At 53.9% G+C, this 19,746-nt stretch overlaps 1 pseudogene; it reads left to right on the top strand.

The window, feature by feature from the left end:
- Nucleotides 1-1,566: 1,566 nt before the first annotated feature.
- On the top strand, nucleotides 1,567-18,586 carry LOC103263668 (annotated as a pseudogene).
- The last annotated feature ends 1,160 nt before the right edge of the window (nucleotides 18,587-19,746 follow it).

Consider the following 19,746-nt stretch of genomic DNA (forward strand, 5'->3'; position numbering starts at 1 on the left):
AGAGGGAGACTCCGACTCAAAAACAAAAACAAAAACAACTAACGAAGGCAGGATGGATGGCATAACTCTGGATCAGAGTCAGGGGTGTCATGTGAATCAGCTTATTTGTATATACAAAGGAGATATAGAAATAGAGATGGGTGTGGGTACACATGTGTCCCAGCTCTGTCCCCTGAGAGGGCCTGGAAGCAGCAACACTGCAGGGCCAAGCAGCACACGTGGCGCCCAGAGCTTGACTTCTAAGCGGCATTCTCCAGTAAAGAACCCCAGGCAGCCTGGAGAAGTGGCAGGGCCCAGGGCTGACCAGAGAAAGTACAGGATAAGCTGGGGCGCTCCTATGTAGTCTTGTTCTGCTGGAAAATAGGAATGTGCTTGAAAAGGAAAAAGGTGGAGGTGGGTCGAAAGGACACAGGGTGCTCAACATTACGAGTCCTTGGGGAACTGCAGAATAAAACGACGAGACACCATCACATGCCTCCTAGAAGGACTAGAGTCGAAAACACAGCAACACCACATGCCAGCGAGGTTGGCGGTGACAGGAACTCTTATTTATGGAGGTGGGGGAGCAAAATGGTGCAGCCGCTTTGGAAGAATTTGGCGCTTTCTTACACAACGAGACACTCTTACCATACAATCCGGAAGTCATGTTTCTTGGCGTTGACTCAAAGAGTTGAAAACTCAAGGCTACCCAAAAGCCGACGGACAAATGTTTATAGCAGCTTCATCGTAACTGTCAAAACTTGGAAGCGACGGCAATGTTCTTCAAATAGGTGAATGAATAAACAAACTCTGGTACACCCAGACAATGCAATGATACTCAGAGATAAAAAGAATGAGCCATCAGGCCGCAAGAAGGCATGGAGGAGGCTTAATGCAAAATGCCAAGAAGGCAATTTGGCAAGAGTCCCTCTCTGAAACAAAAACAAAACAAAACAAAAATCTCTTGCCTGGCGCATGGCTCATACCTACAATCCATCACTTTGGGAGGCTAAGGCAGGAGGGTCATTTGAGGCCAGGAGTTTGAGACCAACTCTTGGCTACATATCGAGACCTCAACTCTATAGAAAATTTTAAAAAAGAAAGAATCAGTCGGGCATGGTGGCAGGCACCTATTGTCCCAGCTACTTGGGGGCTGGGATGGGAGGACTGCTTAAGCCTAGGGGTTCGAGATTAGAGTGCCATGATGATGCCACTGCAATCCAGCCTGGTTGACAGGGCAAGACGCTGTCTCTAAAACAAAGAGAAATCCAGAGGCTTCTGATTGTACTGTATGATCCCAACTATATGACATTATAGAAAAGGCAAAACTGTGGACACAGGGAAAAGATCTGATGTGGCCATGGGTTTCAGGGGAGGGAGGGAGGATAATTAGATAGCATGGGGGATTTTTAGGACAGTGAAACTATTGCATATGACACTATCATGGTGGACACCCACAGATGTACAATTCAAAGAAACTCTAATGAAACTATAGAGGCCCGCGCGTCGCCGCCGTCGCCGCCGCCCCCCGTCCCGGCTCCCCCGGGTTCCCTCAGCCCAGCCCCGTCCAGCCCGGTTCCCGGGAGGATGAAGTTCATGTACAAAGAGGGGCATCCGTTCGAGAAACACCGCTCTGAGGGCGAGAAGGTCTGAAAGAAATACCCTGACCGGTTCTCGGTGATAGTAGGAAAGGCTACCAAAACTCGGATAGGAGACCTGGACAAGAAGAAATACCTGGTGTCTTCTGATCTTACAGTTGGTCAGTTCTACTTTTTGATCTGCAAGCAAGTTCATCTCCGAGCTGAGGATGACTTGTTTTTCTTTGTCAACAATGTCATTCCACCTACCAGTGCCACAATGGGTCAACTATACCAGGGACACCATGAAGAAGACTTCTTTCTATGCATTGCTGCAGTGATGAAAGTGTCTACGTCTGTGAAGCTGCTGCCCCCGAGGTGAGAGGTGGCCCCTTTCTTTGACCTCCTCCTCCTCCTCCTTCAGTCTCAAACACCATCTCCTTTCTTCAGGACCTGCACTTCTTAACGTTTGAGGCTTTCCCTCTAGCTCCTCTTAGTAGGAGGGGTAATGGTGGAGATGGCATCTTGTACCTTTCCTTTCTTCCCCTTTCTTTGCCTACCTTTCCCTTTCTGCTTTAGACTTCTTGATTGTCCATCTCTGTTACAGCTAGCGATTGTTTTGGTTTCTGTTCCCTTTCTAACTGCCCAAGAGGCTCAGAACCCTAGCAGTCCCTTCCTTTTGCTACTTTCTTTTTTGGGGGTAATTGGAAGGGACTGAAATTGGGGGAGGAAGGTCGGAGGCACCATCAATAAAAAGGAAACCACCAAAAAAAAAAAAAAAAGAAAGAAAATATAGACTTGGCCAGGTGCAGTGGCTCAAGCCTGTCATCCCAGTGCTTTGGGAGGCCGAGGCAAGAGGATCGTCTGAGCCCACAGGTTCGAGACCAGCCTAGGCAACATGGTGAGACCGCATCTCTACAATAAATCAAAACCTAGCCGGGCGTGGTAGTGCACGCCTGTAGTTCTGGCTGCTTGGAAGGCTGAGGCAGAAGGATCGCCTGAGCCCTGCAGGTTGATATTGGTGCGGCCATGAGCGTGCCACTGCACTCCAGCCTGGATGATGGAGTGAGACTCCAACTCCAAAAAAAAAAAAAAAAAGAAATTATAGACCTGGTTAATAATCATATTACTGATACTATTATTATAGAATATTAATATAATAGTGTTAATATAATATCAGGATTTGCCCGATTGTCACATCTGGATTACGCTAATGCAAGATATTAATACCAGGGGACACTGTGTGCGTGGAGGTATGAAGGGGAACTCTCTGTGCTTTCTGCTTAATTTTTCCATAAACCTGAAACTGCTCAAAAATATAAAGTCAATTAAGTATCAAAAAAGAAAAAATGACACAAGAACCAGCCTGAATAGAGCTCCCCATGGCCAAGGCAAAAATAATTTGAGCAACAAAATAGGGAATGATGGTTTTGGATAATAATCCAAAGAATAAGCTGAATATTCACAAGGTCACACTGGCACAGACGAATGAGAGGCTACATAATTACATGGGGAGAAGGGACACGTCTTCCTTACAGAGAATTCCAGATCAGAAACGTGGAAGGACAAGGGCAATTGAGAGTCAGCGTTAGAAGACATGACTGGCCATTCCTGCGGGCAGGATCCTTAAAGACTCTCTCCACAGCATTTCCTAATCACTGGTGGCTTCAGTAGGTGGCCATACGTTCTTAGTACACCTCCCTCCGGGAGGCAGAGATGAATCCTCCCCTCCTTGAGTAAGGGCCGGATTTAGTGACTCACTTCTAAGAAATAGAGTGTGGAAAGAGAAAAACAGTGACCTCATAGCAGAGAAGCCTGGTGGCTTCCCCCTTAACCAGGGATCAAGGGTCATCTCATCTGTAATAAGTCATGTCACCTCCCACCTGATGTGACACCTTTTACCTTTGTGGGATTCGTCTCCCCAGTCCTTCGGAAGGATGAACTCCAAAACACCTGACCAGGACTCTTCAGAAGTGTCAAGCTCACGAAAGGTGAGGAAGACCCAGGAACTTACAGGAGACCATGGAGATGCAACTCCCAAAGGCAATGTGGTGTCCTGGGTTGGATCCCGGGACAAAAGGAGGAGATTCTGGGGAAGCTGGTGATGTCTGCGTATATTCTCTAATTTGCTTGACAGCCTTACGCCAATGTTGGTGTCCTTGTTTGGAGCTATGGTTAGGTAAGATGCCAGCCTTAGGGAAGCTGAGTGAGGGTGTATGGGAACGCTTTGCAAACTTTCTGTACTTCTAAAATTATTTCAAAATAAGAAACTTAAAAGATAAATGAATACAGCAAAACTGAAGAAATTGCTTATTTTTTTTTTTTTTTGAGTTGGAGTCTCACTCTGTCGCCCAGACTGGAGTGCAGTGGCCGCTTCCGGCCATGGCAGCCTCACCTGCTGGGCTCCGGCGATCCTTCCGCCTCAGCCTTCCAAGTAGCCGGAATTACAGGCATGCGCTACCACACCCGGCTGATTTTTTTATCTATTGTAGAGATGAGGTCTCGCTGTCCAGGCGGGTCTCGAACCCGCGGGCTCAGACAATCCACTCACCTCAGCCTCCCAAAGGCGCGGGATTACAGGCTGAGCCACCGAGCCCGGCTGAAATTGCTTAATTTTAAGATAAGTGTTGGTTTTTTTTAACCACAGTGATAAGTTCCTATCAGGTTCTTTTTTTGTTTTGTTTTGTTTTGTTTTGAGTTGGAGTCTCACTCGGTTGCCCAGACTGGAGTGTAGTGGCCGCTCCCACCCACCGCAGCCTCGACCCGCTGGGCTCCGGCGATCCTTCCGCCTCAGCCTTCCAAGTAGCCGGAATTACAGGCATGTGCTAGCATGCCCGGCTGATTTTTTGATTTATTATAGAGATGAGGTCTCGCTGCCCAGGCGGGTCTTGAACCCGTGGGCTCAGGCAATCCACTCACCTCAGCCTCCCAAAGGCGCAGGATTACAGGCTGAGCCACCGAACCCGGCTAGGAGTCTCTTTATAGCCTTCAAGTTCAATATCTTTATTAGAATGTGGTGCTTGATGCTGATGGTCCTGGCTCAATTCCTTCTGTCTACATTCAAATCTTTATTTCAGGAGACTTTTTCTCTATGTCTGAATATTTTTCATGGTTGTTTTGTTTGCTCTACTTTTCTCTGCAGGCACACTGGTGCTACAAACACGGTGTGTCTTTGGTCTGTCTTCCATGTCTCTTGGTCTTTCCTGTAACGGTTATGGGTTATGTTACAAGCCCTAACACCCAGTTCTTCAGCATGAGACCTCATGTGGGAAATAATGTTTTCTGCAAGATGTAATTAACTAAGGTGGGGTCATATGGGATGAGAAAGGCCTTTAGTCCTATATGACTGGTGTCCTTATAAGAAGAGACGGATACACAGAGAAGAATGACGTAGATTGATGAAGACCAATTGGAGTGTTGCATCTGGAAGCCAAGAATTGCTGCCAGCGGTGCCTAGAAGATTTTCCCACAAGGCTCTCTGGGGAGCCACCATGGTCACTGCCCAGGGTCCAGAAGCCCAGCCTCCAGAACTGGAAGAGGACGCATTTGTCCTGCTGTGGGCCAACCCGTTGGTGGCACTACCACAGCCCTGGGATACCGATGGACTGTGTATATATGTGTTTGTTCCTTTGCAGTTGTGTGTGTTTCCCGACAGTCGTTGTGTGGCCTTGTCCTCTCCAGGTCTCTGTTTATCCCATGAGCTGTTTTTCTTATTTTCAAAATGTCTTTTATTTCCAAACTGTCTAGATGTGTCGCTTCCATTTCTTCTCTGGGAGCTGCTGACTGTCTTTCTCTGTTGATTCGTAATGGCTTTGGACCCCTGATACCCTTCAGCTCGTGAGGAGGTTGGGTCACCTGCCATCTCAGTCCCTGGAACACCGAGCATCTGTCTCTCCCTTTTTTTTTTTTTTTTTTTTAAATAAATCCTCTTATGATGTCAGGTCCTGTGCCTTTTGCTTGCGTTCCTTCCCTCCATTTCCTCTTGGTGGTTTCTAGTCCTATGATGGTTCCTTTGTGTTTATTATTCATCTTGGAGCGGGGCCAGCCACTGGCTGAGGGGTGGGGTGGAGGGGCAGTGTAGGTGATCCGGAGCGTCAAGGTCTGTGCTTTCAGACACTCTCTTTCTAAATCCTTTATTGTTTTTCCTTGGAAACATCACCAGCAAAGGCCTTGGGGCTGCCAGCTTCCTTCCCCCACCTCGGCCCATCTCCCTCCATGCTGGAAGGAGTTGGGTGCCAGGCTCGGGGAGGTGGCCAGTCAGCACGTCCCCTCCCGCCCCCGACTGTCCTGCAGTATTGAACTGGGTCCACTCGGGGCTGTGTCTGATGGCTCTGTGACCTGAACTCACCCAGACCCTGTCACCCACAGAGGAAACCACCCAAGAGTGCCATCTGGAGGGAGACTGGCCCCCCACCCCTCTGTGCCCACTCTTGTTTGAGATTTCATTTTATAGTATTTAGCAAGTAAACTTCTTGGTTTAGTAAAGAATGGATTTTTTTCCCCTCCAAATTCACTGTGTTTCCTGTGGGTTTTGGAAGCCAAGAGCAGAGTAGACCGGCCTTCCATTGGCCTTTCTAAATTCCTACCTCCTTCTCCTCCTTCTTTTTCTCTTTTTTCTTTTTTTGGATTCAAGATCTTGCTCTGTTGCCCATCTAAGCTGGAGACTGCAGTGCATAACTTACTATAGCCTCGAACTCCCAAACTTCAGCAATCCTCCTGTCTCAGCCTCCCGAATAAGTAGGACTAGGGGTGTGGGCCACCTTGCCTGGCTAATTTTTTGGGAGAGGGGGTAGAGACGGGGTCTCACTATGCCGCCCAGGCTGATCTCAAACTCCTAGCCTCAAGTGATCCTCCCTCCTCGACCTCTCAATCTGTTTTCTTTGAAAAGACTCTTCCTTGGACTTCCAAGATCAAAAATGCACTCCTAATTTCTCTCTTTCTCGAAGGCCACGCTTTATTGGCATCCCTTGCCCCCTTTCCCCTCTATCCAGCCATGAAACACAGGCAGAAAGGAGGTGCCTTCCTGAAGGCTGCACACTAGTAAGGGGAGGGGTTGGGACCCTGTCCCCAGGCACTCTGGATCCCCCCAAAAGGGACGCGAGCTTCTCGGGGGTGGCTAGGTCTCCAAAGGCCACTGCCTGGCCTGCAACTCCATTTCTTGGGTCAGAGTTCCAGAGCCAGGGGTTCACCCAGCAGAGGGGACTCTGTTAGCTGCAAGGCCTGGGAGGGTCACTTGGCCCCCAGAAATCCTGGGGTGTCTCACCTGGAGCATTACCAGGGTGCAGTGAAAGGCACACCAGGGCCTGAATAGAAACTGCTAGGGGCCGGGCTTGGTGGCTCAGCCTGTAATCCCAGCACTTTGGGAGGCCGAGGCGAGTGGCACTTTGGGAGGCTCAGCCTGTAATCCCAGCACTTTGGGAGGCCGAGGCGAGTCTGAGCCCGAGGGTTTGAGACCAGCCCAGCAACTTGGCAAGACCTTGTCTATACAATAAATAAAAAATGAGCTGGGTATGGTAGCATGCACCTATCGTTCTGGCTACTTGGAAGGCTGAGGCAGAAGGATAGCTGGACCCCAGCAGGTCGGCACTGGAGTGGCCGTGAGCGTGCCACTGTACTCCAGCCTGGGTGATAAGTGAGACTCGAACTCAAAAATAGGAACTGCCAGGAAGCCACCCCCAGCCCATCTGCTTGAGGAGCCTCAGAAATTCCTACAGACCCCGCATGGCTTCACCTAGCAGCCAAGGGATAGATAATAAGGAGGACTGGAGAGAGCCCCCAGCCTGGAACCTCGTTCAAGGACTGGCTCTACCATTGACTGGCCCGCGGGACCCATGGGGAGGTCGCCGCCCTCTTCTGCCTGTGTCTCCATCTGCCCCGTGAGGGGAGTGGCCCAGAGGATGCCTGGGGCCCTGACGGTGCTGGGGCTCCAAATCCTGGGCCTCTTCACACCGGGGGACTGCCCTGCTCCTTATTCCTCCGTGCTCCGGCGTGGGTGGTGGGTGGGGATTGTCCCCGAGGCTCTCCGGAGGTGTCTGAGGCCAGGGCCAGCTGGGTGGCACTGGGTGCTTGCCTCTGCAACAGTCAAGTCACCCTGATGACTCACTCTTCCTTTTGCTGGAGGAGGGCTCAGGGCTCCTGTTCCCCAGGGAGCAGCTTCATGGTGGGTGGACTTCACGGTGAACCCTGAGACAGCCTCTCTGGCCAAGGGCAGTTTTCTGGTCCAGCATTGGGTCCTCCAGAACCTCCACAGGGAGTCTCTTCTTATTCAGGACAGCACCTCAAATTGGTCTTGGGGTAGTCACTGGGAGGCCACGTTGTGGAACCTGGTTGAGATCTGGGCTGGGGTCAAAGGCTTAGGTCACAGCAGCTTCCGACTCTTGTCTCCAGCCACCAAGGCCTTTGGGTCTCCTACCCTCCTCCTGCCTCTTTTCTTCTGTCCTTACTTATGAAAGGAGGGAAAATGAATCCTTCATTTATTCATCCATTCACCCAGCCACCTACCCATCCATCCATCCACACATTTATCCATCATCCACCCATCCACCTACTCACCCATCGAGATCTATCATCTATCCACCCACTCGTCCACCCATCTACCCAACCATCCATCTGCCCATTCTCCCATCCATCCACCCACTTACCCATCTATCCGTTATCCAGTCATCCATCTATCCCTCATCCATCAAATATCCATCTATACATCCACCCACCCATCCACCTGCCCACCCACCCATCCATTTACCCATCCATCCATCCACCTGCCCACCTACCTACCCACCCACCCATCTATTCACCCACCCATCTGTCTATTCTAAGGCCATCCATCCATCCATCCATCCATCCATCATCCATCCATCTATCCCTCCACTCATCCATCCACCCACCAATCTGTCCATCTGCCTACCCACCCACCTATCTATCCACCCACCCATCTATCCACCCGTCCACCTGTTCATCCTAAGGCTCTCCAGCCATTCTCTTCTCATCATCCACCATCTTCCATTTATCACTCATTCAAATTTTTATCCCTTTACTCATTATCCAACGATTCATCATCTATTTATTCAGTCATCCCTCCCTCACTGTGTATATTCCTTGTTCAAAAAGCCACAAGCTTAACAACAAAAAGAGCAACTCTACCACAAACAGTAATAGTCGTTATTTATTGAAGGCTTGCCACATGTCAGGCACTGTGCTAATTTCTTTGCCTGCATTGTCTAATTTAATTTATCACTATCCAAAGGTACCCATGTCACAGATGAGGAAACTGCAATAAATATTTACCCAAATACTTTCCTGGGGATACAAATATGAAGAAGATACTGTTTCTCTGACTTCCAGCGTCCTTCATGGAACGAAGGAAACTGGTCTGTGAAAACATGGGGTATTCACGAGTCCGGAAGCATAGGAAGTCATGGTAATAAGTGTAAGTGTTACACACTAAAGATGTCTTTGCCAGAGTCATGTCTATTCACCAGTTTCTGGACTTTGTACGTTAGAGATGCGGAGGAACAGACACTCTGACAGGCCACAGAGAAGCCCTGCAGGAGCCTGACTGGGGAGAGGAGGGATGCTGGCCAGGGGAGGACGTACCCCAGGGGATGGATCTGAATTAAGTCTGCAAAGCAGAGAAGGGCTTTGCCTGGAGAATCAGCAGGTGCAAGGATGTGGAGGCAAGAATGGAAAAGACCTGGTCAGAGAGATGCCAGCAGTCTTCAGTGTCTGGAATGGAGGATCATGGGAAAACGTGGGCAAGATGAGACCTTCACGAAAAGCCACCTTGAGCCCATGGGGTCATTTTTAGGACCTGGAATCAAATGCCTCAGTGCTGCCCAGCTGACATGTACTCTCTCTGTATCTATCTATCTATATACCTATCTATCTATCCATCTATCTATCTACACTCATACTTTTGTTGAGTCAGGGTCTCATTCTATCATTCAGGCTGGAGTGCAGTGCCAGAATCATGACTCACCACAGTCTCAATCTCCTGGGCTGGGAGTACAGGTGTACACCACCACACTTAGTGTTTTTGTGTTTGTTTTTTTTTTGTAGAGACGAGGTCTTGCTATGTGGCCCAGGCTGGTCTCAAACTCCTGGATTCAAGCCACCCTCCTGCCTTGGCCTCCCAAAGCACTGAGACTACTGTGTCCGCCCTGATGTGCTATATTTGGGCAGGGAAAAGTAACAGATTACTAAATAGTCTATTCACTAGTATCTCGTGTTGTGCTATGCAGTGTAGACAACCATTCCCCTGTTCTATGAGGGGTTGGCTCTGGGATCCCCAGCAGAAACCAGCATCTGCGGACATTTGAGTCCTTGATAGAAGATGGTGGGGGATTTACATGTAACATGCACATACTCTTCCTTCTATTGAAATCATCTTGAGAGTGTTTACAATACCTAATACAGTGTGAATGCTATAGAAATCGTTGCTATACTGTATTGTTTTTTAACAATATTTTTTATTGTTTTTTATTGTTACTTTTGACTTTTTTGGAGTATTTTTTGGGGGGGGTTGGAGTCTTACTCTGTCACCCAGGCTGAATTGCAGTGGCATGCTCACAGCCACTGCAGCCTCAACCTGCTGGACTCAGGTGATCTTTCTGTCTCAGCCTTCCAAGTAGCTGGAACTACAAGCATGCGCCACCACACCTGGCTAATTTTTTGATTTATCATAGAGATGAGGTCTTGCCAACTTGCCCAGGCTGGTCTTGAACCCATGAACTCAAGCAATCCTCTCACTCGGCCTCCCAAAGTGCTGGGATTATAGGTGTAAGCCATTGCACCTGGCAATTTTTTTTTTTTTTTGAGTATTTTGATGTGTGAGTGGAAGAATTTGCTGATGTGGAAACTGGATATGGAGGCATGTGTAGAGAAAAAGATTGGGAGAATATTCTAGAATGTCAGCAATAGCAATTCTGCATAGTGGGCTTTGGGATGACTTACTTTTTCCTCTTGCTTCCCCTACAGTGAGTGTGGTGGAAAGAAGCAGGGCTGGGAGGTTGGAGGCCTGATATGATATGATCTCCTCGTGGCTACTGATTTGCCAGAATTTCCCTGGGCAAGTCCCATCCCCTCTCAGACTCCTGGTCTTCTCATCTGCAGAATGAGAACTGGCCCAGCACCCCTCACCCGGCCCAGCAACTCTAGGCTGGGGTCTGGAAACATGTTCTTAGGGTTCCTTGCATCCTAGGAAAAGTGTCCAACCACTGTTCGTGCGCTTTCGTGTCAATGATGAAATCCAAGGAGTGAGTCCACACCCAGAAGGTACCAAGCACCCCATCTGGGGCAAGGGAGAGCCTCTGTGCCCGTGAGCTACTTTTATTAAGAAAAAGTGCTGCCGCCACTTATCAAGACAATGGCTGATTTTTTGCAGTGATAATTCACAACGGAAAGACATTTTCCGAGAGGAAAGTTTTGGTCCTTGGGCCAGTGTTAATCCAGTCGGGACCTGTGGACCTTGGGGGTCCTCAAGACACATTTTTCTCCTGCAAAGGGAGCCTACCACTCAGGTTGAATAAGAAATGCAGGTCTAGGGCTGGCACAATGGCTCATGCCTGCAATCCCAGCACTTTGAGAAACGGAAGATCACTTGAGGCCAGGAATTCGAGACCAGCCTGGGCAACATAGTGAGACCTCATCTCTACAAAAAAAAATTTTTTTTTAAGGTAGCTGGGCATGGTGGTGCATGCCTGTCGTCCCAGTCACTCCAGATGCTGTCTCTACACACACACACACACACACACACACACACACACACACACACACACAAAAAACACACACACAAGAAACGCGGGACTGCGGCCCTGCAGAGCAGGAAGTGTGGGCTCTGACACCACTTGTCCCTGGTTCACAGCTTCCCTCCAACCGGCGACTTGCGTCTTCCCGCGTCGGAGAAGACTTGGAAACACGCGTACCTTTCCCAGGAAAATGAGTCCCCGAGGAGGCCCTCCCGCCCCGGGCTCACTGGAGCACCTGTGTTCTGTAACACAGCCCTAATTGAAATCACATTAACATTATGATTCCATTACGGGGAACAAGAGGCTGGCTGCAGGAATGCGCCCCACGGGGCCTCATCAGCTGGACTGGATCGTTTATAAGGGCCGTGCATCTGCCTGGGCCTTCAGTGTTAAGTAAGGCAGACAGGGCCTATGCATTATTAACAAGGCCTTATGCGCTCGGCCAGGCAGGACGACAAAGCTGGCCGCCAGGGCAGCTGCCCGCCAGGGCAGACCAAGGCGTTCTGGTCTGAGGCCTCTGCCCAGGTGGAGGTGATGTTCTGTCCCCGAAGCCTGGCTGTGGCCACCCCTCCTATGATAGACGAGGCTGAGTCACTTGCCCAAGACCCTGTCATTGACCTGTGATGAAGTCAGAATTTGAACTCGGGCCCGCTGGGTGCAAAGCCACACGCCTGGCCGACTAGTGTACACAGTCCACTCCTTGGCGGTTCCCGCCTCCCGGGGATGTGCCCTGGTGCCACCCAGTGGTCCCCAGACTCAAGCTCTTTGAGGCTGTGATGTAGAGGAAAGGGCACTGGGAATCGGCAGAGAGAATCCAGAAGCGTGGGTAGAGGGTCGTCCTCCCGTTCACTTATTCCGTTCACAGCTCTAACTCCAAGTGCCAGAGCTGTGCCCAGTACCGTGCTGGCTATCACAGCAGGAGAGGGGAGTGAGACCCAATCCCTGCTCTGCAGGAACCCAGAGACCCCCTGGTGACAGGGACCGTGCACACAGAGCACTGGGCACGCATGGTCTCATGGGATCCTTCAGGGTCACGGATGGACCCTTTATGACGACGTGGTGTGTCAGAACCTCGAATCAAGAGTTCTGCCACGAAGCGTGCTTCTCTACGATTCAGTACTCAGTCGGAGGTCATGGATGTCATTCAGTACTCAGTTGGATGTCTTGGGGACGTGGGGAGATGGGCTCTGGGATCCAGCCGCCCGGTCTAACCCTGGTGTGTTGCCAATCAGCTGTGTCACCCTGATCTGTGTCCTCCCCGCGTGTTCCTTCTGCCCTCCCTGGTGTGGATGTGGGGGTGAGGTGGAGAAAGGCCCGGGTGGGCAGACTGATGCCTTGTGGAAGGGGTGTCGCTTGGAGCTGGAAACACAGGGGTGGGCGGAGCGCTGGGGGCTGAGAGTGGGGCTCTGGGAGCAGTCAGGCTTGGCCCCAGGTTGTGGCTCTGTTCCCACGGCAGCCTGCCCCCTGCACGTGACTGTACCCGTGGATGCTCACTTTCCACACCCACAAGGTGCGGACAGTAGCCACGTGGACATCACAGAGCTGTCTGCGGATTCAGTGAGATGACAGGGCTCCTGCCCACAGCACGTGGTCGGGACAGAATCAGGGTGCCGCTCCCCCAAAGCACGACACGGACAGGCTCTCCCTGTCCTCTTAGCAGTACCCCAGTATTGAAGGCGCAGTGGGCGGCCTCAGACTCTGCCGGCTGTGTGGCCTTGGGCAGCCTCTGGGGCCACCGGAGCCAGCAGACCGTCGGTACGGGTGTGTCTGCCGGCCCCTGATTGGACACTGGCATGTGCCAGGCCGGGACCCAGAGGTGCAAGTGGGGGACAGGAGGCAGGGCCTCCCTCCTGGCCTCTGGCCGGTGGGGCATCGGGCAACCCAGACAGTGCCACGTGGGTGGTGTCAACTAGGAAGTGCAGGGAAGGGGAGGGCAAATGTGTGGCGTGCCCGCACTCCCGCCCGTGTGGGTTGGCACTCCCGGGACGTCCACGCACAGGCGCGAGCGCCGTTTCCTGGGTGTCCCTGTTCCTCATTCAAGTGGGCTCCCTTCTCTCCTGGGCGTCGGGACCCTGATCTTCTCCGGAGAATAATTTTTAAGACTGATCACCCCTTATGAGGAGCCTAAGTCCTTTGCATTCAGCCGTGACAGCTGTGCCGCAGGAGCCTTGCAGAGGAAGACACCGAGATTCAGAGAGGTGAAGTGACTTGTCCCAGGCTGCACAGCAGACGGGGTCACCTGCCTTCTCCCTGGGCTCAAGCACCTGTCCACGATGTGGGACCAAGCAGCTCCTTCTTCCTACCCCAAGGACGCATCCGTGACCGTGAGGGCGTCTTCCCCGTCCTTTCCTGTTCCAGTAGTGAGAGCCGAAGGACTTGGACAGGCAGGGGTCCAGCCAACCACAGCCGCTCCCCGGCCAGAACCCCCTGTGGTGGCGACTGGGCTGGGTGATTGGCTCCCCCATCCCGACCTTTTTAGGAAACCGTAATAACACCCACAGCCTCGATGGCGACACCCATGACAGTTGCCGTGTGTCACCGCGGGCTGACACCGTACGCGTGTCATGTCTCGACCCTCACATCAGCCGTGGGAGAGACAGGGTTCAACACACAGATTCTACAGGCGAGGGAACCACGGTATGGAGAGGACAGTGGAGGTGGGGTCTGGATCCGGGCAGGGCATCCCCGGACTCTCAGCTCCGCTTCCTGTTACACCCAGCAAGCCCATCCTCCCCCCGCATGACCAGCGCATGCCAGGACCTGCAGACTAAAATACATCATGGTGTGACCCCATTTCACAGATGAGGAGCCGAGGCTCGCAGAGACCAAGCAACTGGCCCCAAGTGCAGAAGGTAAGTGTCAGAGCTGGGACTTGAACACCCTCTCTTCAAGGTCACACCGTGCTCTCCACCTTCCCATCCAACGGGTGGGCTCCCGGTGGCCTTCTTCCTGCTGGGACTTGGGGGGGGGGTGGAGTGGGTTCCCAGAGCCAGGGCCAAAGCCACCCAGCAGGGAAGACAGAGGCAGGGCCCCCTTTCAGAGTGACCCAAAGCACCCGGCTGTCTTCACCCAGCAGCTCCCGATTAAAAATAGAGCATGCGAGCCCGGCTGCCGGGAGCTGGGCTGAGATCAGAGACTGCTCCCAGCAAGCCAGGGTCTTTTAGTTCCTCACCCATCTGCATCTTCCATCACTAGCACTGATTTGCAAGGGCTCTTCCCGAGAGCCCCTCGGGTGCCCAGCTGGCAGGGTGGGCCCCGCTGGTCTCCCTCATCCCTGGGACACCGCTCCTCCCAGCAAGGCAGACCAGCGACTGCTGCTTGGCCGGCCGCCTCCAAGCCCAGACCCTCCATCCCCGGAACAGCCAAGCTGAGGGGCCTTTGCCCACCCTTTCCTCACCTGCATCTCCCCACAACATGAGTCTGCAGGAGTTCTGAAGAGAGGGATCTGAACACGGACAGGCGGCTCCCGCCATCTCTCAAGTCACGTGCCGCAAGTACGTGCCACCCACGCTCTGCCTCTACCTCCCAGGAGGTTGACCTCTAAGGATGGCACCCCTGGGCTCCCTTACTCTCTCGACTGTGGTCCCGCTGGGGTGATGGGAGCCCCTGGCAGAAAGCCAAAGAGCAGGAGATAGAGGGTTTGGGCGCAGCCCCGGCATGGGAGGTGGGGGGGCCTCCCACACTCCAGTCCCCGCTGAGCTCCGTGGATGGTGCTCCATCCCCAGCGCCTTCAGGACGAAGCCTGAACGGAAGGGGCAGAGCCTCCCCGGAAGCCCCGCACACCTCCCCAGTTCCCTCGGCCCTGTCCACACCTCTGTTCAAGCCTCCTCCACGTCCAGCTGACACGGCTTCTGCTTCCTTCCGAGATCCCAAAGAACCCACAGGAACTGCCGGCTCCATGAAACCCAACACCGGCAAGAGTGAACGCTCCCAGGCTGGGGCTGCCAGCAATGTGGGGGACTCACGTGTACGTCCGTGTAGAGGACAGAGGTCACGGTCCCTCCGCCACACACCTCAGGTGGGGTGTCCTCCTCTCTCCCTCTCTTGCTCTTCTCGAGGGATCCGCAATGCAGGCTGATGAACACTCTTTTGACAGCTACTTTGTTTAGGAAGGGCTGAGGCTGGATTTGAACCTGCTGAGCAGAAGGGGCAGAACCTCTTGATGGTTTGGCTGACCAAGCTCACTGCTGGGGCCGTGGCCTTCCGCTGTCCCTGGCCAAGGGCATGCCTTCATGCACCTTCGCCGCAAGCCCCGCTGAGTATCTTGGTGGGCATGCTTTGTCTGCAAATGACAGAAAGATAGAAATGTGTGGTCTCGTCTAATGAGATGTCCGGAACACAAGGTTCTAGAGTTGGCAGATCCAGCATATCACTGGAGGTAGGACTCTCATTTGGCTTCTCAGCTCTCTGCTTGGCTTTTTCCTCGTGGTCGCAAGGTGGCTGCCGCAGCTCCAGACACACACAGCAAGGCCTAAAGCAGGAAGGCAAGATTCCCTGTATTAGACACTGATCAGCTGCTAAAACGAGACCCAAAATGGCAGTGGATTAAACAGGATAGAAATGTATCTCCCTGTCCCTTGGCAGTCAAGGTCGGTGCAGGGTTAACATGGCAGCTCGGCGGTACTGAAGACTGTGTCCCTCTATCTTGTTGCCCTTATCTGCGGAGATAGAGATGGCTCATCATCACGTAAGCAGAGCCATGCATCACTTAGCGACAGGAATATGTTCTAAGAACATGTTATTAGATGATTTTGTGGTTGTGTGAGCATCACAGAGTGTAATTCCACAGACCTAGGTGCACAGCCTACTCCACACCTGGGCCGTAGACCTGTGCGGCATGATACTGTACTGGATAGTGTAAGTAATTGTGACACAATAGCAGGTACTTGTGTCTCTAAACAACCCAGACTTGGGAGAAGGGGTGTATAAACCCAGTGCTACAGCCTCGTGGGACCGCCATGGTGCCCACGGTGAGTCATCGGGAAGGGGAAGAGAGAGAGGGGAGGACACGCCCCTCTGTTTGTGGGTGCACAGTGTTGCACACCTAACCTGCATTCCTGTTGTTGGCCAGGGCCCGGCTATGTGGCCACACCAGGCCGCAAGAGAGGCTGGGAGGTGCAGTTTCCGGCTGGCCGTCACGTGCCCAGGTAAACACCCCTGACAGCAAAAAAAGAGGAGGCAGACACAGGGGACCACAGCCCGTCTCTGCACAGGCCCTGCTGTGCCCCCTTTGAGTACAAGAAAAACCTCCCAGGAGACCCCCATTTCTCCCATCCAGCTCCCCTGATGTCTCACTGGCTAGGGTTCATGCGACCAGTCTCAGCTCAGCGGGGAGGCCCGGCCAGCCAGGACGCAAGTCCCCCCAGGAAGAACACGAACAGGAACGGCCGCTGAGTGAGGGGCCAGGGCTGGGGAGAGAAGTCTCCAGAAGATGAGCTGGGAGCAGCCCCTGCCCGGCCCCAGGGAGAGGCCTGGGGGTGTCCATCTGCCTCTCTTCCCCACCAGACCTCCCCCCTGGGGCCAACAGAGCCTCACAGACGGGCAGGGGCCCCGAATCCCCCTGCCATGGCTGTCAGACGTGGCCTTTGACCTCCCGCTCCATACGGCTATCGGACACAGGCGGCGAGGGCAGGGGGAGGGGCGTGGCAGTCGCCTACCTCTGCCAGCCCTGGGCCACCTCGCGTCCCTCCACCCCCAGACACCATAAGGAACCCCTGCTTCCCGCATTCACGGCACCTCTCAGAAGCCTGGCACTGCAAGCCGGGTGCTTTCACGCCCTCTCTGGTGTGTCCCCCGACGGCCCAGTGCAGGACGCCCCAAACATGCGAATTCCAAGAGTCACCAGGCACTTGGCAAACGTGTGGCTTCCAGAACCTCCCTCCGCTTGCATCCGGGTTCTGGGGGCCCGGGTAGGCCTGGGAACCTGCATCTTACCAGCACACTTCCGGTGACACGATGGACACCGAAGCTGGCGTCACATAGACACTGAGATGAAAGGGAGGGTTCTGGATGGCTCGAGACCCCTTCTGACCTGAGTTAGATGCTGTGTGACCTTGGACACGGGACTCAGCCGCGATGGTCTCATCTGAGACAGAAGGGGAACCACACAGTACCACCTCAGAGGGTCCTTGTGATGGCTGAGCAGGAGCGGGGCAGTCTGTACAGCGGTGCCAGGGAAGGAGCAGTAGCAGGGGTTGGTGGCCGTCATCCTCATCGTTGTTTTGCTCGCAGCTCACCTGTCTGCACCGGACACCGTGCGGCTTAGGTGAGGGGGTGGCCTCTCAGGGCACATGTCCGGCACCTGGTCTCACAGTGTGCCCCTCCCAGAGCCTAGGAGGACAGCTCAGCCCCGTCCACCCCCGGGGCCTGCTACTGCCATTAGTTCCACTGGCCACACCCCCTCCAGCCTCACTCAGCGCCTCTGTCCCCAGAGCCCCATCAGGCCGCCCCACACGCTGCCCTCCCTGGGGTGGGAGGAATCGGCCCCACGTCCGGTGATGAGCAGGGGTGCAGCCGACCCTACTCTGCGGGTGGCGGCTCTGTCTGAATGTCACCGGCTCTGGCCTGCCCTTGATGCTGGGCCAGCGCCGAGACCCGCCCTCTTGCCTGGGCTGCACGGACGCTGGGGGGGGCTGAGAGCAAGGAGGAGGCGATGGGGGGTGTAGACGAGGGTTAAGATCCTGCCCGCCACCCACACGCCTGCCCCCTCCCCCAGCCTGAGGCTGTGGGGCCCCAGATGCAGAAACCAGCTGTCCTCACCCAGCCGGCAGGGTCGGCAGGGGGGCACCTCTCTGTCCTCTCTCCTGAGAGCATCCCTGAAGGGGCAAAGATGGCCGAGAGGCGGGCAGGTGTTTGAGTTCTGGGTTTGAGTTCTGGCTCTCCCTGGGACTCGACTTCCTAATCTGCAAAGGGGGACCTCGCCGGGCCCCCCTGGCAGATTCCTGCAGGGACAGGTCTCGAGTCTGGGCGTGGGCACATGGGGGGCCCTTACCCACGTGACGCCTGTCCAGGCCTGCCCTGCACACACCACGGTGCCAGGAAACAGAGTGGAGTCACAGGCTGCCAGCCGGACTCCTCCGTCAGCCTGACTGTCCTCGTGCTCCATGACGGCCGGTCCCTGTCCTCAGAGTCGCCGCGTGGCTTGGGGCCCAGCGCCACCTGGATGTGTCTTCCCTTACCCTCATTTCCTATCATGTCCTCTCTGCGCACCAGGACATCAGTCACCGTGTCCAGCTCAATGCGGACACCCCAAACGTGCTCGTGCAGCAGGCCCGGCGGCCCTCCTGAGCCTTGCTCTGGCTTTCCCGTCCCAAGAGTCCCAGCTGGTTCTGGAGTTGCTTGCTTATTTTCTTCTCCCTCTGTGTATTGGGCCTGGGCCACAGAATTGTGTTCACCATGGACCTTGGTTCCTGGTTTACCCCCGTCCCCAGTTCCTGATTCACCCCAATCCCTCATCCCGACTCACTATGATCCCTGCTTTCTGATTCACTGCGATCCTCGTTCCTGATTCATCAGGGTCCCTGGTTCATGATTCTCTGCGATCCCCATTCCTGGTTCACCATGATTCTCCGTCCTGATTCACTGCGAGCCCTGGTTCTCGTTTCACTGCGATCCCCGGTTCCTGATTCATCTTGTCCTCGTTCCTAATTCATTGTGATTCCTGCTTCCTGATTCACCGCGATCCTCGTCCCTGGTTCAGCATGATTCTCCGTCCTGATTCACTACGAGCCCTGGTTCTCGACTCACTGCGATCCCCGGTTCCTGACTCACCGGGATCCCGGGTTCCCAGTTCACCATGATCCCGCATTCCTGATTCACGGTGATCCCTACTCCCTGATCCACTGCAATCCACATTCCTGATTCGCCACAATTCTCATTCCTGATTCACTGGGATCCCTTGTTCCTGATTCACCCCAGTCCCTCACTGCTGCCGTCCTTTCATCCAGCCCGAGAATCAGAACGCTCCCCAGACTTGCGTCTGCCGGGGTGTCTTCCCTGTTCCGTCAGCCTCTCCTACCTGCCCACGGCAGCCCCAGCCTGAATCCCTGCCCGGGGTCCATCACCATCCTTAAACCAATCACTGTGGCCAGCAGACAGGACAGGCTGATGGGGCGACCTGGATCATGTGACCACATGGAGCCAGTGGCTGAATCAGCCCCTCCATGCACATGGATTGAGTGGGCAAGGGATGGTCAGCTGCCCGCTGGCAACTGAGGGGGCAGGAAACACAAGTGCCTTCTACACACTAGGCCCCGGGCTCAGCACCACCTGAAGCGAGCCCGTCCACAGCACCACGGGGCTCAGGCCTGCCCGGCTGGGCCTGGACGGGGACCTGGAGTTCCCGGAAGTGATGAGTTGGCAAAAAAGGGGGCCTCGAGGTACAGCCTGCCATCTCCAGCCCCCCATCCCCCTTAGCTGAGGAAGTAGGGGCAGGAGGCTACCCTGGG

Source organism: Carlito syrichta, unplaced genomic scaffold (assembly GCF_000164805.1).
Source record: "Carlito syrichta isolate Samal-C Ts95f unplaced genomic scaffold, Tarsius_syrichta-2.0.1 Scaffold305209, whole genome shotgun sequence".
NCBI classification, from domain to species: Eukaryota; Metazoa; Chordata; class Mammalia; order Primates; family Tarsiidae; genus Carlito; species Carlito syrichta.